This window comes from Peromyscus eremicus, chromosome 17, assembly GCF_949786415.1.
Source record: "Peromyscus eremicus chromosome 17, PerEre_H2_v1, whole genome shotgun sequence".
NCBI lineage: Eukaryota > Metazoa > Chordata > Mammalia > Rodentia > Cricetidae > Peromyscus > Peromyscus eremicus.
In genome coordinates this window covers 17,673,881-17,691,152 of record NC_081433.1, presented here as the reverse complement: position 1 = coordinate 17,691,152, position 17,272 = coordinate 17,673,881, and positions in this window count along the sequence as shown.

Sequence of the window (17,272 nt, the reverse complement as noted above, 5' to 3'; positions counted from 1 at the left end):
CATGAGCTTATGTGTGTGAAGTGTCTTCTAAATAGGGACCCAGGCACACTGCATCTAGTGAATGGCAGAGCGAGGGGTCTCATAAAATGATGCTAATCAGGTCCTGGCTTTCTGCGCCTCCCTAGGTCCTTTTGACAAAAGTGAAGACACTTTGGGGACTGTATAGGACAGCTGGCCTGTGCCATCCCAGACTCTAAGGCTGGTGAGTCTCAGATGTCAGGTGGCCTACCCAGGATGGGTGGAAGGACAGTCTTGAAGAAACTCTGTTCCAGGGACCTCCAGAGTTTCTGAGACAGATTTTGCTCACCAGTCATTAGAGGATAGCTCTGAATAAGCTAGCCTCAGGCCTGGTCTACAGATCTACCCTCCAGAGGTAGAGTTTCAAAAATGTACTGCCTGGACATTTTCAGATGCTCCTGAAAGCTAATGCCTCACTGAGTCCCCAGATAATCAAACCTTGCTGGACTGTGTGGACTAGCTTAAGATCTATGGCTTCCTTTTCCCTCAAAGACAAATTGGAAAATAATATATTTTTCTTGATAACATGTAAATTTCATGAGAAGCAGAGCCCATGGAAGAGCGGAGCCTGGCATTGAGTATGCAATTCACCAATGTTGATGTAAACAGAAAGGTCACTAAACAGATAGAATGGGCTTTCACGTGGCCTCTTGTGAGATAGGATCTCAGGTATCCCAGGCTGGCCTCAAACTCACTATATAGTTGAAGATGACTTTGATCTCCTGACTCCTCTTGCGGGCAGGTTCATGAGGATCTGCTGCCATGCCCAGTTTGTGTGGTGCTGGAGTTGAAACCAGGGTTTTGTACCTGTGACCCAGGGCTTCGAACCTGCAACCCAGGGGCTCTGTCAACAGAGCTACATTCTCCACCACCTGCCTCTGCTTCTGATCTCTTCTGTATGTTCTTTTCCTCTTATTTCAGCCCATCTACACTTAGGGTAGTGCTTAGGCACTCATAAAAACGAAAGAATTATATACTTATTTTTTTTTTTGTCTTAGAGATAAATCATTTATATGTTCACTTATTGGTCAGCTCAACAATTATGCGTAAATATGCATTTGATGGGCAGTTCTTTTAATTGTCCATTTCAAAGGGAATTGAGAGACAAAGAGGAAGAAATGAAACTTGTATTCATGTGGGTTATGTGGGAATTCTGAGAGACGCCTCAGACAAACTCAGAATTATATGAGAGTGTGACAAGGTCACTAAATATAAGTGCACTATGCACAAATCAGGTGTGTTTCTATTTTCTAGCAAAACTCAGCAAAATTTGTATGTAGGGCTGAAGACATGGCTTAATGCAGAGTTCTTTTTTTTTTTTTTTTTTTTTTTTGAGACAGGGTTTCTCTGTGTAGCTTTGGAGCCTGTCCTGGAACTCACTCTGTAGCCCAGGCTGGCCTTGAACTCACAGAGATCTGCCTGCCTCTGCCTCCCAAATGCTGGAATTAAAGGCATGCACCACCACTGCCCGGCAGTGGCAGAGTTCTTAACCAGCATGCATGAGGCCCTGGAACTGACCATTTGCATTTCCGTTGATGATCGTACAAAGGGGGAAAATCAAATTTCAAGGGCTGAGGATGTAGCTCACTATTAGAGGGCTTGTCTTACATATGCAAGGCCCTGGATTGGTTTCTCTCTCTCTCTCTCTCTCTCTCTCTCTCTCTCTCTCTCTCTCTCTCTCTCTCTCACACACACACACACACACACACACACACACACACACACGGCATATATTTAGGAAAAAACTCTAACAAAGTGTGCTGGCTAGTTTTATGTCAACTTGACACAAGCTAGAGTCATCAGCGAGGAGGGAGCCTCAGTTGAGAAAATGCCTCCACAAGACTAGACTGTATGTAGGCAAGCCGGTAGGGTATTTTCTCAATTAGTGATTGATGGGGGAGGACCCAGCCCCTGGTGGGTGGTGTCATCCCTAGGCTGGTGGTCCTGGGTGCTCTAAGAAAGCAGGCTGAGCAAGCCATGGGGAGCAAGCCAGAAAGCAGCGCCCTTTTATGGCCTCTGCATCAGCTCCTGCCTCCAGGTTCCTGCCCTGCTTGAGTTCCTGTCCTGACTTCCTTTGATGATGAGCAGCCACACAGAAGTGTAAGCCAAATAAACCCTTTCCTCCCCAACTTGCTTTTGGTCATGGTGTTTCATCACAGCAACAGTCACCCTGACTAAGACACAAAGATTTGTTATAGGCAGGAATAAAACTAACTAAAGCTGTCTCGGCAGGTGAGGGCACCTATTGCCAAGACTGATAACCTGAGTTAAAGTCCTTGGATCCATATGGTAGAAGGAGAGAACTGACTCTTATGAATTGTTCTCGGATTTCCATATGCCCTCCCACTAAATAAATAAAATTATAAAATATTACTGAGAGAAACGAAAGAAGAGGTAAACACAGCCATGCCCAGGATCATTCCTTGGCAGTACAAATAGGAGGTGTGGATGAGGTAGTGAATCCAGTCTGTCTGCCCCCATGCTCTGTATCCTCAAATCTGTCCACGGCTCTGAGGTGTTCACCCACATCTACCTTCCTCGGCAAGGCACCTGCGTTTGAACCTTCCTTTCCAATGTCTGTCCTTACGTTGTTAGGACTCGGGAAGCAGAACTGGCCATGTATTGAGGAGAAGTGGCAGCATTCAGACACTGTTCCCCTTGAGCGGACCTTCCACTGGAGCTCGGAGGAATGGCATGGGCAGAGCCAGCCAAGTCCTCGGTTCTGGGGTCGCACCGGAAGCTTGCTAACCCAGATTCCTTCCTTCCTCCTCTTTCTTTTGGATCTTTAAATTACCCATCAAGTGCCAGCCTTCTTCCCTCAGATGGAGTGAGGAGGGAAGGAAGGACTGTGGAAGACGGTGGTTTGTCCTGAGCACCCCAAGCGCCAAAGGGCAGTGGTTCTCCTGAGCCATAGAAAGATCACACTCATCACCCCACCCATCACCTGCCAGAATGTGAGCTCTCCAACACTGTATCTGGCACATCATAGCCGCCCCCCCCATGTCCCCCGACTCCCCACCCCACCCCCAAATATTAGATTCCTTTTCTCATGAGAGTGCCGCACACAATTTGAGGACCCTTTAGGGGACACAAAGAAACGTGAGGCACCGCCTCCTTCTTGAAAGCTGCTTAGCGACTTTGCAGGGTTCGCCTCTGAACCCTGCCCACCAGAGAAAGGGAAAAGCGCTGAGGTTTTCCCCCCTCCGAGCTCCAGGCCCCCTGGAAGGGAATGCAGAGGCAGAGCAGTCACAGCCCGCTAAGCGGTCCTCCTCCTCCTCGGCAGCGTAGTCATCCCCCACCCCCTCTTCCTCCGCCCGGCCTTAATCTGTTTAATTATTTCTTCATGTGCTCTTCAGAGAGCCTGTTATTTTTATGGGTTGGGTCTATTAATTTTTTTTCCTTCCCCAGCCTCCCCTCTCTCAGTCCTACTACCATGCCAGTGCAGACGGGATGCAGTCAGGCTCTGGGAGCCGAGATCCCACAGATAGAGAGGGCCGAGAGGAAGCCAGCCAGGGGAGCGAGCGAGGTGCGGTTACCTCCGAGGCTGCAGCCGAGCTGTTAAGTGCCGGAGATTTAAAGCCTCGTTCTCCTCCCTTCTAACTTCAAGCTGTTCTAAGCCCAGTCTCCCAGACGACGAAACTCAGACCAGCTGCGAGGGAAAGGCTATTGCTCCCTCTGGAGCCTCGGGTCTGATTTAGAGGGTGCTTAGCGGAGGCAAGTGGAAGGATGGAGGTGAAGGACCATCAGGGTTCTATTTCGGGGGCGCGGGGGGGGGGGCTTGCTCTGCCGAAGACAAGGCTAAGAAGGAAAAAGAAAAACACGCGTAGGCCATTTGTCATCCATACAAAGGATAGGTTAAAGCCGAAAGAACGGCCGAGGGGGGGAAAAAATCAGGATTAATCTAAGGAAGATTCATCACCTGAAAGGGCGAACATTTATCAGGATTATCGGATCCATCACAGTGTGTGTCTCAGCAGGATTTGGAGGTCAGCTGAGTAGAAGCCAGAGGCTGGACCTCGTGAGGTGGTGGTAAGGGAGGACAAGAGAGGAGTCCTGAGCAAGGTGAATAAGGTTTCCAAGTGCTGCCTATTGGTGGGTCCTGCTGCCCATCCTACCCAGCTTTACTATGGGAGCAGCCATGGTTTTACAGACACCCCGCCCCCCCCCCCCCCCCATAGCTGCCTCAGAGAAAATGCCAAGTGGCATTCTGGAGGGACTATGGGAGCTGAGAAGAAGAAAGAGGGGGGAATTTTGCTGCAAAACTGGGAGAATTTAAGAGATCAAGATGAGTCGCCTTGAATGCAAGGGAACACAGTTCGGATCCTAAGTGTCCCTCGAAGGCCCGTCTATTAGATGATTTGTCCCCGGGGTGGTGATAGCAGGGACAATGGAACTTTAAAAGGTGGGGCTTAGTTGGAGGTCTTCAGGTCAACGAGGGCATTTCCTTAAAGATGATTATGGGATTCTGGCCCCTCCCTTTCTCTCTCTCTTGCTTCCAGGCCATGAAGTAAGCGGGTTTTGCTCTGCCAGGTGTTTGCATTATAACATGCAACACTATATAACATTATAACACAAGTTGTGTGACCGGGGAAAAAGAGAACAATACCGCGTTTCCCTTTTCAAAATGTCTGCCCTCCATATTAAGGTGGGGCTTTCCTCCCGGGAAGAGCTGCCCCACAGAGCTACTGAGCATGTGTCCCATGCCCTGTGGGACCATAGTGATGCTGCCCATCCTGAGTCAGGCTAGTGGCCTGTATGCACTGTGGGAATATCTTTAAAAGACTCAGGATCAACCACAGAGTCAAAGCAGGGGGAGGCTTGAAGCCCTATTAGGTTTCTCTCTTTTCCAAAAGCCTTTCTATCAAACTACATTGTCCCCCATTCTGGGACTTTCCTGCCCCTGTTTTACCTTACCTACCCTTTGGTGACTCAATGAAAATGTATTTATTCAATCTATTTTCTGCCTAGGAAGTGGGGATTCCCCCATGTGACTCGTTATTCTTTAGTGCTGAGGAACAATCTTTGTACACTCTAAATATGTATTACTCTCATTGGTTAATAAAGAGCTGACTGGTCTATAGCTGGGCAGGAAGAGATTGGGTGGGAGAGCCAGACTAGGAGGATGCTGGGAAGAAGAAGAAGAAGGGCAGAGTCTCAGGGTCGCCAACCAGATCCAGAGGAAGCAGGACGTGTACAAAATGAGGTAACAAGCCATGAGCCATGTTGGAGCAAGTAAAGGAATGGAAATGGGTTAACTTAAAATGTAAGAGTTAGCTGGTAACAAGCCTGAGCTATCGGCCGAGCATTTATAATTAATATTAAGACTCCATGTTGGTTATTTGGGAACTGGCGGGCGAGAAAGAAAGTCTGCCTACACTTTAGCCTCCTCAATTAGTTACTTTCCTATTGCTTTGATAAAACACCATAACCTTAGAGATGGGAGGGTTCATTTGGGTCTTATGGTTCCAGAGGGATAAGAGTCCTTCACCATCATAGTGGGGAAGCATAGCATCAGCACGCATGGTGGACTGGAGCAGTTGCTAAGAGCTCATATCTCAAACTACAAACAGGAAGCAAAGAGAAGAAGTATTTAAATCCTCAAAGCCCACCCCAGTGATATACTCCCTCCACACCTCCTACGCCATACAGAATCCCCAACTGGGATCAAATATTCAAATGTCCAAGAAGATGGTGGACATCTCATTCAAGCCACAATACCAAAATAAGTACATAAAGGCCGCTTTTGTTACTAACTTATCAAAAGAAGAACACTCTTAGTACCTAAACCACCCATTAGTTTCTTTTGATTCCTTCAGATGGATTGCATTTAAATAGATGGATTCTGAGCTGCATCAGCTACATTGTGTGTGTGTGTGTGTGTGTGTGTGTGTGTGTGTGTGTGCACGCGCACGCGCACATACCTATGTGTTTTCCTTTGTGTGTATGTGTGTGCCTGCATGTGAAGGTCAGAGGTCAACCTCAGGTGTCATTCTTCAGGTGCTGTCCACATTGTATTTTTGAGAAAGGGACTCTTCGTTGGCCTGATTAGGTGAGGCTGTCTGTCTTAGTCAGGGTTTCTATTGCTGTGAAGAGACACCATGACCATGGCAACTCTTATAGAGGAAAACATTTAATTGGGTGGTTTATAGTTTCAGAGGTTCAGTCCATTATCATCATGGTGGGACATGGTGACAGGCAGGCAGACATGGTGCTGGAAGTTGCTGAGAGTAGAGGAGGAACTACATTTTGATCCCGTAGGCCACAGGAAGTAATCTGAAACACTAGGTGTGGCTTGAGCATATATGAGACCTCAAAGTCCACCTCCACAGTGACACACTTCCTCCAACAAGGCCACGCCTACTCCAACAAGGCCACACCTCCTAATAGTGCCACTCCCTGTGAGCTTATGGGGACTAATTACATTCAAACCACCGCAGAGACTGGCTGGTCTGTGAGTCCCCAAGGGTGTGCCTGTCTCCATCTTTCCAGTCCTTACAAGTGCGTGCCTCCATACTCAGCTCTTTCCCATGGGTTCTGGGGATTGAACTTGGGTCCTCATGCTTCAGCAAATGAGCCGTCTCCCTAGCACCTCCCTTTTATCCTTGTTTTTTAATTGACATTTTCATACTTTTATATAATGACTTTTAGGCATTTTTACCCCATCCCCTTCCTTCACCCTCTTCCCTGCCCAGCTGGCACAGTTCTCAACAAGCCCTCCTCCATCCTCAAGTCTTCCTTCTGTGTGTGGCCACTGAGTTTAACTAGTCCTTGCCCAAGTGTGGGCGGAAGGTTATTCAGTGGAACGAGGGCAGCTTATCTGTGGCTGCACAGCCAAAGAAAACAGCATTTCCTTTCTTAACAAGTGTTAATTGCCAAGAGCACTGCCTGGAGAGGTTCTCCTTCGTGTTGAGATGTTGATGGGCCCAGTCTTGGACAAGTCGTGTGCAGATAACCACAGCTGCAATTACTTCATCCATGCAGCAGCTAGGTCATGTCCAAAGGACATCTTTTTTTTTTTTTTTTTTTTTTTGGTTTTTTGAGACAGGGTTTCTCTGTGTAGCTTTGCGCCTTTCCTGGAACTCACTCTGTAGCCCAGACTGGTCTTGAACTCACAGAGATCCGCCTGCCTCTGCCTCCTGAGTGCTGGGATTAAAGGCGTGCGCCACTACCGCCACAAAAGGACATCTTTTTGCTGTACATCTTCTGGTTCTTATATTCTTTCTGACCCTTCTTCCACAATGTTTTCTAAGCACTGTGTGTGTGTGTGTGTGTGTGTGTGTGTGTGTGTGTAATAGTCTTTTATTAAGATTTTCATACATGCATGTAAATATGTTTTGATCAAATCCATCTCTCTTTCCCTCTTCTAATTTCTCCCCTATCCATGCCATCATTTCTCCTCCCAAACTTCATGTACTCTTTTTTAAAACCCACTGAGTCTACTTTGTTGGTATACTTGGGTGTGTGTAGAATGAACTATTGGAGCAGGGTAGCCTTTCAAGGGCTGCATCCCTGAAAAACAAAATACAAAAGCGAGCAACAAACAAAAACCCAACCGACTCTCCCTCCCCCACTATCCATCAGTGGCCAATAGTACCTGAGGTAGTGGTAGAATGTCATTAGACCCTCCCCGATCCTTACTGGGATTGACCGGCTTGATCTTATACAGGTCTTACACACACAATCACAGCCTCTGGGAGTTCATGTATGCCATGGTGCTGTCACACCTGTTTCTCTGGCTTTTACAATCTTTCCAGCCGCCTCTTCTACAATGATTCCTGAGCCTTGCAGGTAGAGGGTGTGATTTAACTGTTCCATTAAAGCTGAATACTCCATAGTCTTTTATTCTTTGCACATTGACTAGTTGTACATCTCTGTGTTAATCACCCTCTATAGCAAAAAGAAGTTTCTCTGATGAGGGCTGAGGAATGCACTAATCTCAAGGAAAAGAACTATGGGGGCGGCATATGACTGTGTTCATGTAGCAGAATAACAGCATTAGATTCTCCCCTAGGATTTATGACTTAGCTAGCCATGGGTTTTTGGCACGGTTAACAGTACCAGGTGTGAATTCCATATTGCACCAGTAGGCATAGCGTGCCAGGCTAGTTGTTATTATAGCTCCCATGATTCACAGCTGGGTCAAATTGTTGATTATTTTTGTTTTCCCGTAGCATGCCGAGCACCTTCTGGCACTGTGAAAGCTAGCCAGTAGGGACAAAGCTTCTAGGTAGGTACTAGATTGATTTTTCCATGTCCTATGACTCAAGGAGGTGATGTCTTCAGCAATAGGGTCTTAGCACCGATTTCTGGAGGCTCACTAAGAGCAATGGCCACAATACTTGGGGGTAATTTATGGGAACCCACTGACCAATAATTCAAAAAGAGGGAACCCATACCTGGGAACTGGGCTTTTTATTTGATAGCCCATGGTGTCTGAAGGAGGCATTGTCCTGCTGTGTTAGGATAGCTCCATTTAAACTATATATTTTTATATATGGAGACAGGATCAGCTGTATAGGTCAGACAGGCCTGGAACTCACTATGTAGCTCGGGCTGGTCTCAAAGTGGTAACACCCCTGCTTCAGCCTCCCGTGTGTTAGCACTGTAGGTCTGTACAATCATGCCTGCAACTGTCCCTTTCCTTGGAAGTACCTTGAGTCACAATGAAAATAAGGTGAGCAATGGCTCAAATCTGTTCTATGTTAGTCCTCACACCCCAGATCAGCGGTTCTCAAGCTCCCTAACGCTACAACCCTTTCATACAGTTCCTCATGTTGTGGTGACCTCCAACCATAAAATTATTTCATTACTACTTCATAACTGTTATGAATTATAATGTAAATAAATATCTGTGTTTTCTGATGATCTTAGGCGACCCCTGTGAAAAGGTCATGTGACCCACAAGGGGGTCGTGACCCACAGGTTGAGAACCCCTCCTCTAGATGATGTTTTATACAAGTGGGTGAGGAACTTGTCCATTTGTCATCCTCTGGATCTATGCATGTAGGGACACAAAGCTTTGAATACTGCATCTTAGGTAATTTGACCCTTTATAATACAGTCAAAGCTATTCTGTCCTTTCGGGCAGATCTTATCCTCGGGTTTAAGCAGATTTTCCTAGTCTAAGATGGACTTCTCTTAGTTACCACTCAGCTGAGCTGCAGAGCACAGAAGCAATTTTCCCAAGGTCACAAAACAAGTCTGTGGATAAAAAAAAAAGTGCCCAATAAAGCAAGCTGAATGATCTGGCTTGAGAGAAGAGGAGCTGGTTTGTGTACTGTAAAGGGCCGGGCTACGCACAATCCTTTCTCAGGGTCTTTTGAGAAGAGAACTGCTAAATAATGGAAAACTTTAGTCTTTAAGAAAAGGAACAGCAGAATTAAAAAGAAGGGTGACATTCTGAGCAAAGAGGGCCTCTTTTGGGGACCTCTCAAAGTGCTTGACAGTGTGGAGGGCTGACTTGAGGACCTACTCTGCATTTCTGAGCCCTTTGTTTATCATGAGAATACAAGCATGTGATGTGGAGCGATGTGCCCAGAAAGACAAGAGTTTGGGAAAAGGCGTTCTTACGAGGAGAGCAAGAGGCATACTTGAGGCAGAAGAATGGCCCAGGGAGAGAAGGAAAGGGCGTGATGCTTGAATACCCAAGTCCTGTGAACAGGAGCCAAGACCATGAACTTCTCCTTCCATGTGTCTCTGGGTGAGGACTGTACTGCTGCTGGGGAGCTCCTGTCCCCAGCCAAGACAATGATTACATAACCTCTCATTTCCAGCCAACTAATGGGATGCAATAATAGCTTTTTTTTTTTAATTAGCTTTTTATGAAAGGATGATATAATTCTGGCTCTTAAGTAGTTAGTCAAATTGTCAAGTTGATCACAAGCCGTAACAAATTAGAAATGACCATCCTTCCCCTTAAAGGGGTCTGACATGGTTATGATGTTTTGAAGGTATTCCGGCAGGAAAGAGGCTGGCTGCAGAAATGGTGGAGATGAGCAGGTATTCCCAGGAGCTTATAGACCTTGACTTCAACAGCCCCAGAGGCAGAACCAATTCAGTCTGGACTCAGTACTGAGAGGCCCAAAACAAAAGGCAGGAGTTATGATTTAATGGAGTTTAATTAAGTCTCATTTCCATCTGAGAAGAGTTTTCTAGGTCATTAATCTGCTGCCTTCCTATTGTAATTTCCTTTCCTTTTTAGGAGGAAAGGAAACAGCCTCTCCCATCTGAGGCAACAGCATGAGGGATTCCAGGACTTGAGGAATTTAATGCCCAGAGTTCTCTTTTTGTGAAGGGATCTCAGAGTCTCGTGAGCTTAAACGGACTCAAACGATTTGCTGAGTTGCTCAAAGGTGGTCTCTAAATGAATTATGTCATGGAAGGGCTTGCTTATGGACCTTAAGGATCATTTGATTTTGTAGATGCTGTCCCAGAGGAAAAGCAGAGCCCCTCACTCAAGGACCCGGAGTTGGCTGAGTCCCCCGCCGCCACTGGCCACCTTGTTCCATGCACATACCCACCGGCTGGGTGGGCACGGCGGGGAGCGGGTTCCGCTTTCTGTTAGCAGTTCTCGTCCTCTCTCAGTCTTCTCCTTTATTTCCGGATGCTACTTTTCTTACATTCTTGCCTAGCCACATGGCAGGATGAGAGCAGGGCACTATACATCCTCACCAATGTACAAAGGAAGGCAAACCCTGGGAGCTCTGAGTGACCAGGTGCAGACTCTTTGCTAATGCTTGCTATCAGGGTTTGTCCTCATTTTGAGAATGCTGGGCACACACTAGGGCAAAACCCCAGTGCTCACACTGGCTCCTTTTTTTCTTCCTTTCTTTTCTTTTCTTTCCTTTTTTCTCTCTCTGTTCTCTCTCTCTCTCTCTCTCTCTCTCTCTCTCTCTCTCTCTCTCTCTCTCTCTCTCTCTCTCTCTCTCTCTCTCTCCTTGAGACAGGGTTTCTCTGTGTAACAGCCCTGGCTGTCCTGGAACTTGCTCTGTAGACCAGGCTGGCCTTGAACTCGCTCAGAGATCCACCTACCTCTGCCTCCCCCAAGTGCTGGGATTAAAGGCGTGTGCTACCAAACCCGACTACTTGCTCCTTTCTTACTCTGTCTTCAGAGTCATCTATGTGTCCATGCTGCTTTGGTGCTGAGTAGGCAGAGCGCGGATGGAGATGGCTGCCTCCTAATCCCAGAACAGGCCAGAAGCTGGTCTGATGGGAACCCACCTCTTCTCAGCAAAATATCCAGATGCTCATCATCACACAAGCTTGTTGTGGTTTGGGCCATAAACATCCCACAAAGCTATGTGTTAAATGTTGGGTCTTCAGCCTTCGGTTTATTGGCAGGTAGTAGAACTTATAGATGACGAGGCCTAGTGGCATGAAATCAGGTCATTGGAGGTATGCCTTTGAGGGGGATACTGGGACCAGACCTCTTTCCCTCTTTTGGTTCTGGATAGGATGACGTGAACAGTCTTGCTGTGTGTTATACACTCCCGCCATCATGGTGTACTTACCCATGTACTGTACTTCACGGTGTACACTCACCGTGTACTTACAAGCCTAAAGCAACATGTGGGCCAAGTGACAATGGACTGAAGCTGTGAGTCCAAATAGATCATAGGCCTATTTCCATGCCTTTTATTGTTGTTGTTATTAATAACTCACTGAGTTTAGTGAACATGGATGTGGTGTAGTTTATTCGACTATGAACAACTTACTAGTGGCTATACCCCTGAAGAAAAATGACTGTCTATCCCCAGCGGCCATCATGGCCAACAGCTTCTTACCTGGGGGTGGACCTCATGAGCCTCTTCCTTTTCTATGCTGAAATGTTGATGGTTTGCTGTTGTGCAGTCATGTATAGGGAACCCCCTTTACCTTAAAAGTCTGTTTCTGCAGGGACTGGAGGCGTGGCTCAGTGGGTAAGAGCACTTGATGCTCTTGCAGAGGACAAGGATTCAGTTCCCAGCACCCCCATCATGTCTTAGAACTGTCTGTCACTTCAGCTCCGGGGGATCTGGCACCCTCTTCTGGCCTTTGCCGGCAATGCAGTTACATTATGTGCAAGCAAAATCCTCATACACATTCAAAATAAACACTTGTTTAAAAAGAGTCTCATTACAGGGCTGGAGAGATGGCTGGGTAGGTAAAGGCGCTTGCTGCCAAGCCTGACAACCTGAGTTCGATCCCCGAGACACACATAGTAGAAGGAGAGAAGCGACTCCTGCAAGTTGTCGTCCAACTCTACATGCTGGGCTGTGGTGTGCATGCCCCTATGCCCCATAAATAAATGTAATATGTTTTCAATTTCATTTATTTTATGTGTATGGGTGTCTTGCCTACATGTATGTCTGTACACTAGGTATGTGTCTGGTGCCTGCAGCCGTCAGGAGACCCAGAACTGAAGTCACAGATGGTTGTGGAACTACCCCATGGGTGCTGGACATAGAACCTGGGTCCTCTGCAAGAGCAACAAGGACTCTCCACAAATGAGCCGTCTTCTAGCTCCAATTTAATATTTTTTAAAAATATTTATTTATTATGTATACAGTGTTCTGTCTGCACACCAGAAGAGGGCGCCAGATCTCATTACAGATGGTTGTGAGCCACCATGTGGTTGCTGGGAATTGAACTCAGGACCTTTGAAAGAGCAGCAGCCAGTGCTCTTAACCTCTGAGCCATCTCTCCAGCCCCCAATTTAATATTTTTAATTAAAAAAGTGATCATGCTATAATGAGAACTTAAAACTAATGACTCTCCAAATGACAAGACTCTTAAGGCATTGCTATTTTTAATTTACTAGGTAGCTTGAGCTATGCTTCCAAAAGTTTACGATACGTTCTGCATACAGACACGGTGAGTTGTGTCATGAAAGGGAAAGAAGATAACAAGAAAATCGTGCAGGAAGGAGGAGTGGTTTGGAAAACAGAAATGCGTGCTTGTATTCACCAAAGGTGCATGGAGGGCTTACTATACGTCAGCACACCGAGGCTGGCTACTGGAGGAGATAGCAAAGTTGAACAGTAGTTCCTCTCCATAAACTTATGCTTAACTAGGGAAGCACACAAAGTCGGGTCTACGGAAGCCTGTGAAGCCAGGAGGGGCTTCACGGATGAAAATAAGCTGGAGGTAGACCGTGAAGGGACAAAAAGATTTGGGTTGACACCGAAGGGAACAGAAGATTCCAGGCAAGAGAAAGGTTAGTAAGAATTAGCATGATTTATTTGTGTCTTAATAAAGACTAATATTTGCCTTAGGAAAGAAATATGGGACAAAACAATGTATAGGGTAGGGCTAGAGTATTGAATACTATGAAAAAGGACCTGGTATAAGCGGAAGTGGGTGGGCGGGGGTGGGGGTGGGGAGCACTAAGTAGTGTTTAATTTAAAACTCTTAGCAAATTGAGATCAAAAGGAAAACAAGAGAAGGCCTACCCAGGATTTGCGAAATATTCTGTCGCCCAGTGTCAAAGACGACCTTGGGGGAGAGCTGCTCAGTGGGGAAGAGTGGGGTGGCTGGGTGGAGAAGACCCGTGGCCCAGGCTCTCGCGGTACCCACCAGCATCATCCGGAACCGGAAGGAGGGCGCCACGGCATGCCTGCCATTCTCCTGCATGTGTTTGAAATCTGGACTGACAAGACGAGCTGGATAATTTTGCTCAGTTACGTATTGAATTCTCTTCTCTGTGGTACGAGATCCCCTTGAAGCGTGACGGCTGCAATGACTTCCAGATGTTTGCCTCCTGTCTTCTAGCAGGCCGGGGTGGATGTGGTAAACTCCGCGATGGAAACCAAAAACCCGGCCAGATGTACCATGTCAATGTCAGCAACACACACATCTGGCTTCAATACCGGCAGCGATAACCAGAACAAATGGCTGTTATTCCCGCTGTATTCAACTTGTCAGCGGTCCCGTTAAAGGGCAGTGGGGGCAGGGGAATGACCAATGTGGATGGAGGCTGGGGAGGGATGCTGGCCAGCGCCTCTAGGGGGCCGGGCCAAGCAGTCCCAGCCCTGGCAGGAAGGCTGTGGGCGAGTCCAGCTCGCTCTTACAATCCCCGGGGACCTCTGGAGGCCTCCAGGAAGCTGGCTGCACTGCATTGGCTCTTGCTGTCTTGTGGGAGCTGCCTGGCATGAGACCCCCTCCTGCCGCACCGGGCATCAGCTAAGGAGACCCTAGCCTCAGGAAACTCTTCTTCTGCAGAGCCACTCCCCTGAAAAGTTCCCTCCCTTGAAGAGACCCCTCCCCTAAGGAGATGTCTCCCTTGGGGAGACCTTCTCTGAGGAGACCCTGCCCTTGGTGGAAACACACCCCCTCGGCCCCTGCAAGGAGACCTCCTCCTCTGAGGAGACGACTCCCCCGTGGAGGCCTTTCCCATACGGTCTCCGAGGAGACCCTCCTCTGAGGTAACCAACCTCTCCCCAGAGAATACCCTTCCTCAAAAGGAGTCCCTCCCCTCAGAAGGCTCCTTCCCTCAGAAGACCAGAGTGGGGCTACACTGTGGGCAGCATCTGTTGATTCCACCTCCTGGGCAGCCTAAGGCAGCAATGATTCTTTCCTAGCCCTGGGGTGGACAGGAGAAATGGAGGCATCGGAAGGAAACGTCTGGAAGACATTCGTGCTGTTTAAAAACATCCAGTATAGGTCCAACTGGGCCTCACACTTAGACTTCAATCAAGTCTCAGTGACTCACTAAGAGGAAGGGCCACATGGAGCGGTCCATGAAGACACAAAAATTGCCTGGAGCTGCTGCAGGGTGGGTACTGTCCAAGCACAGGACTTGAAGTCTGTCAGCCACCTTGGAGGCTCTTCAGTCTCAGTATTGGCTCAAGTAACTGAGTCCTCCTGCCCTCCATCCTTTCATTTTATTTATCTCTTTGGCTCGGTTGAGGGATTCAACCCCAGGCCTTCCACATGTGAGGCACCTGGCCTTCCCTCTTCATGAGTTCATGAAGTCCTCTTAGAGACAGCTATTATTGCTACTTTGGTATTATCTAAGTAAAATAATCAGACAACTAAAATATTCTGAAAACAAGAGGACAATGAAACTTGGACTCCCAAGGAAGAGTGGTAACTGTCCTGGTGTTCTAGTCAGGGTCACTATTGCTGTGATGAAACATCATGACCAAAAGCAAATTGGAGATGGAAGGGTTTATTCTACTTACACTTCCAGATCACACTCCGTCACTGAGGAAAGTCAGGACAGGAACTCAAACAGGGCAGGAATCCAGAGGCAGGAGCTGATGCAGAGGCCATGGAGGGGAGCTGCTCACCTTGCTCCTCATGGCTTGCTCAGCCTGCTTTCTTATAGAACCCAGAACTTGGCACCACCCGCAACCAATCGTTAATTAAGAAAACGTCCTACAGGCTTGTAGACAGCCCAGTCTTACGGAAGCATTTTCTCAGTTGAGGTCCCCTCCTCTCAGATGACTCTAGCTGGTGTCAAGTTGACATATGACCTGGTTAGTTTTTATTGTCAGCTTGACACAACTTAGTGTCACTTGGGAAGAGGGAACCTCAACGGAAGCATTGTTTCCATCGGATTGGCCTGTGACCGTGTCTGTGAGAGACGGTCTTGATTGGTGACTGATGTGGGTGGTCCCAGCCCACTGTGACAGTACTCTCCAGGCAGGTGGGTCTGGGATGTCTAAGGAAGCTGACTGAGCATGAGTCAGAAAGAGGAAGTAGCCTTCCTTTGTGGTTCCTGCCTTCAGTTCCTGCCTTCATTTCTCTCAATGATAGATTAAACCAAAGTGTAAACCAAATCAACCCTTTTCTCCCACACGCTGCTTCTGGTCAGGGTGTTTATTAGAGTAACAGAGGTCAAATGAGGATAGTAATCATATCCTATGTCTGCCTGTCCAGAGCAGCGGGAGAAGGGCTGGCAGAGTATTATTTATTGTCTATGTATGGCTACCTTCCTCTATCTATGCATCTCATGTGATCACAGCAGATGCTGTACATTTGAAATAGCCACTAATTTAATGCCCCCTCCCCCCCAGACTCGGATTTAGGTCTTGGCTCCGCTAAGGAGCCTGGAGGTGTAGAGTAGTTCCTGATTTCCACCATTAGAAATTTTACCTCATAGGGCTCTCTGACAAGCAATTGAAAGGACATTTACAAAGATAAAGCAAATTAAAGCATAGGAATAGAATTCGAGTCCTGCCATAAACGAACTGGGTAATTTGGCTGTATATTTCATCTTTGAAAAACTAACTCAAGAAAAATGGAAAACGGGAGCAGCTCCGAAAATATAATGCATTATTCATAAGCATTGTCTGCGAAAGAGAGACCCAGGCACTCGGAAAGCAAGAGCCTTGCCCAAGGCCACGTCATAGGCTATTGTCAGTACTTACTGGGCTTTGCCTTAGGTAAATCAGTCACTTCAGGGTGACTTGACTCTTCCTCTACCTTTTGCTGTTGTTGTTGTTCTGTGATTGTTGTTTTGTTTATTTTTTGAGCGTCTCATTCTGGAGCCAAGGCTGGGCTAGAACTTGCTTTCTACCTTTGGTGGTAAAACCATAGTTTCTTCTTAGAGCTGTCTTGGACACTGAGGAAGGAATTGCATGTTAGAAACCCAAATCAAGGGGGCTGGAGAGATGGCTCAGTAGTTAAGAGTACTGGCTGCTCTTCCAGAGGTCCTGAGTTCAATTCCCAGCAACCACATAGTAGCTCACAACCACCTGTAATGGGATCCAAAGCCCTCTTCTGTCATGCAGGCATACATGCAAGTAGAACACTCAAATACATAAAATGTATAAGCAAATCTTAAAAAAAAAGAAAGAAACCCAGATCAAAATCACTCTGCAAGGCAGACATAGTGGCATACATCCATAATCCTGGCACTTGGGAGGCTGAGGCAGGAGGATTAAGGAGTTTGAAACAAGACTGAGCTACACGGTGAGGGAGGGAGAGAGAGAGAGAGAGAGAGAGAGAGAGAGAGAGAGAGAGAGAGAGAGAGAGAGAGAGAGAGAGAGACTTGGGTGTTCACTCAGTAGCCCTGGATTGTGTCCACAGAAATTCCATGAAGTAATTACTCTCTTCCTAGGTCTGAAGCCCAGAATGAGTGTTCAAGAGCAATGTCTCATTGTACTCAGTCTTTCCTCTCCCCACTCTTTCTTTCTGCTTCTCATTTCTTCAAGAATATTATCATTTGTTTCCATTTCTTTATGAAAACTTGCTAGATTTTTGCTAGCCTGCCAGCCTAGTCTACTTGATGAGTCCAAAGAAAGACCCTGTCTTTCAAAATAATGTAGAC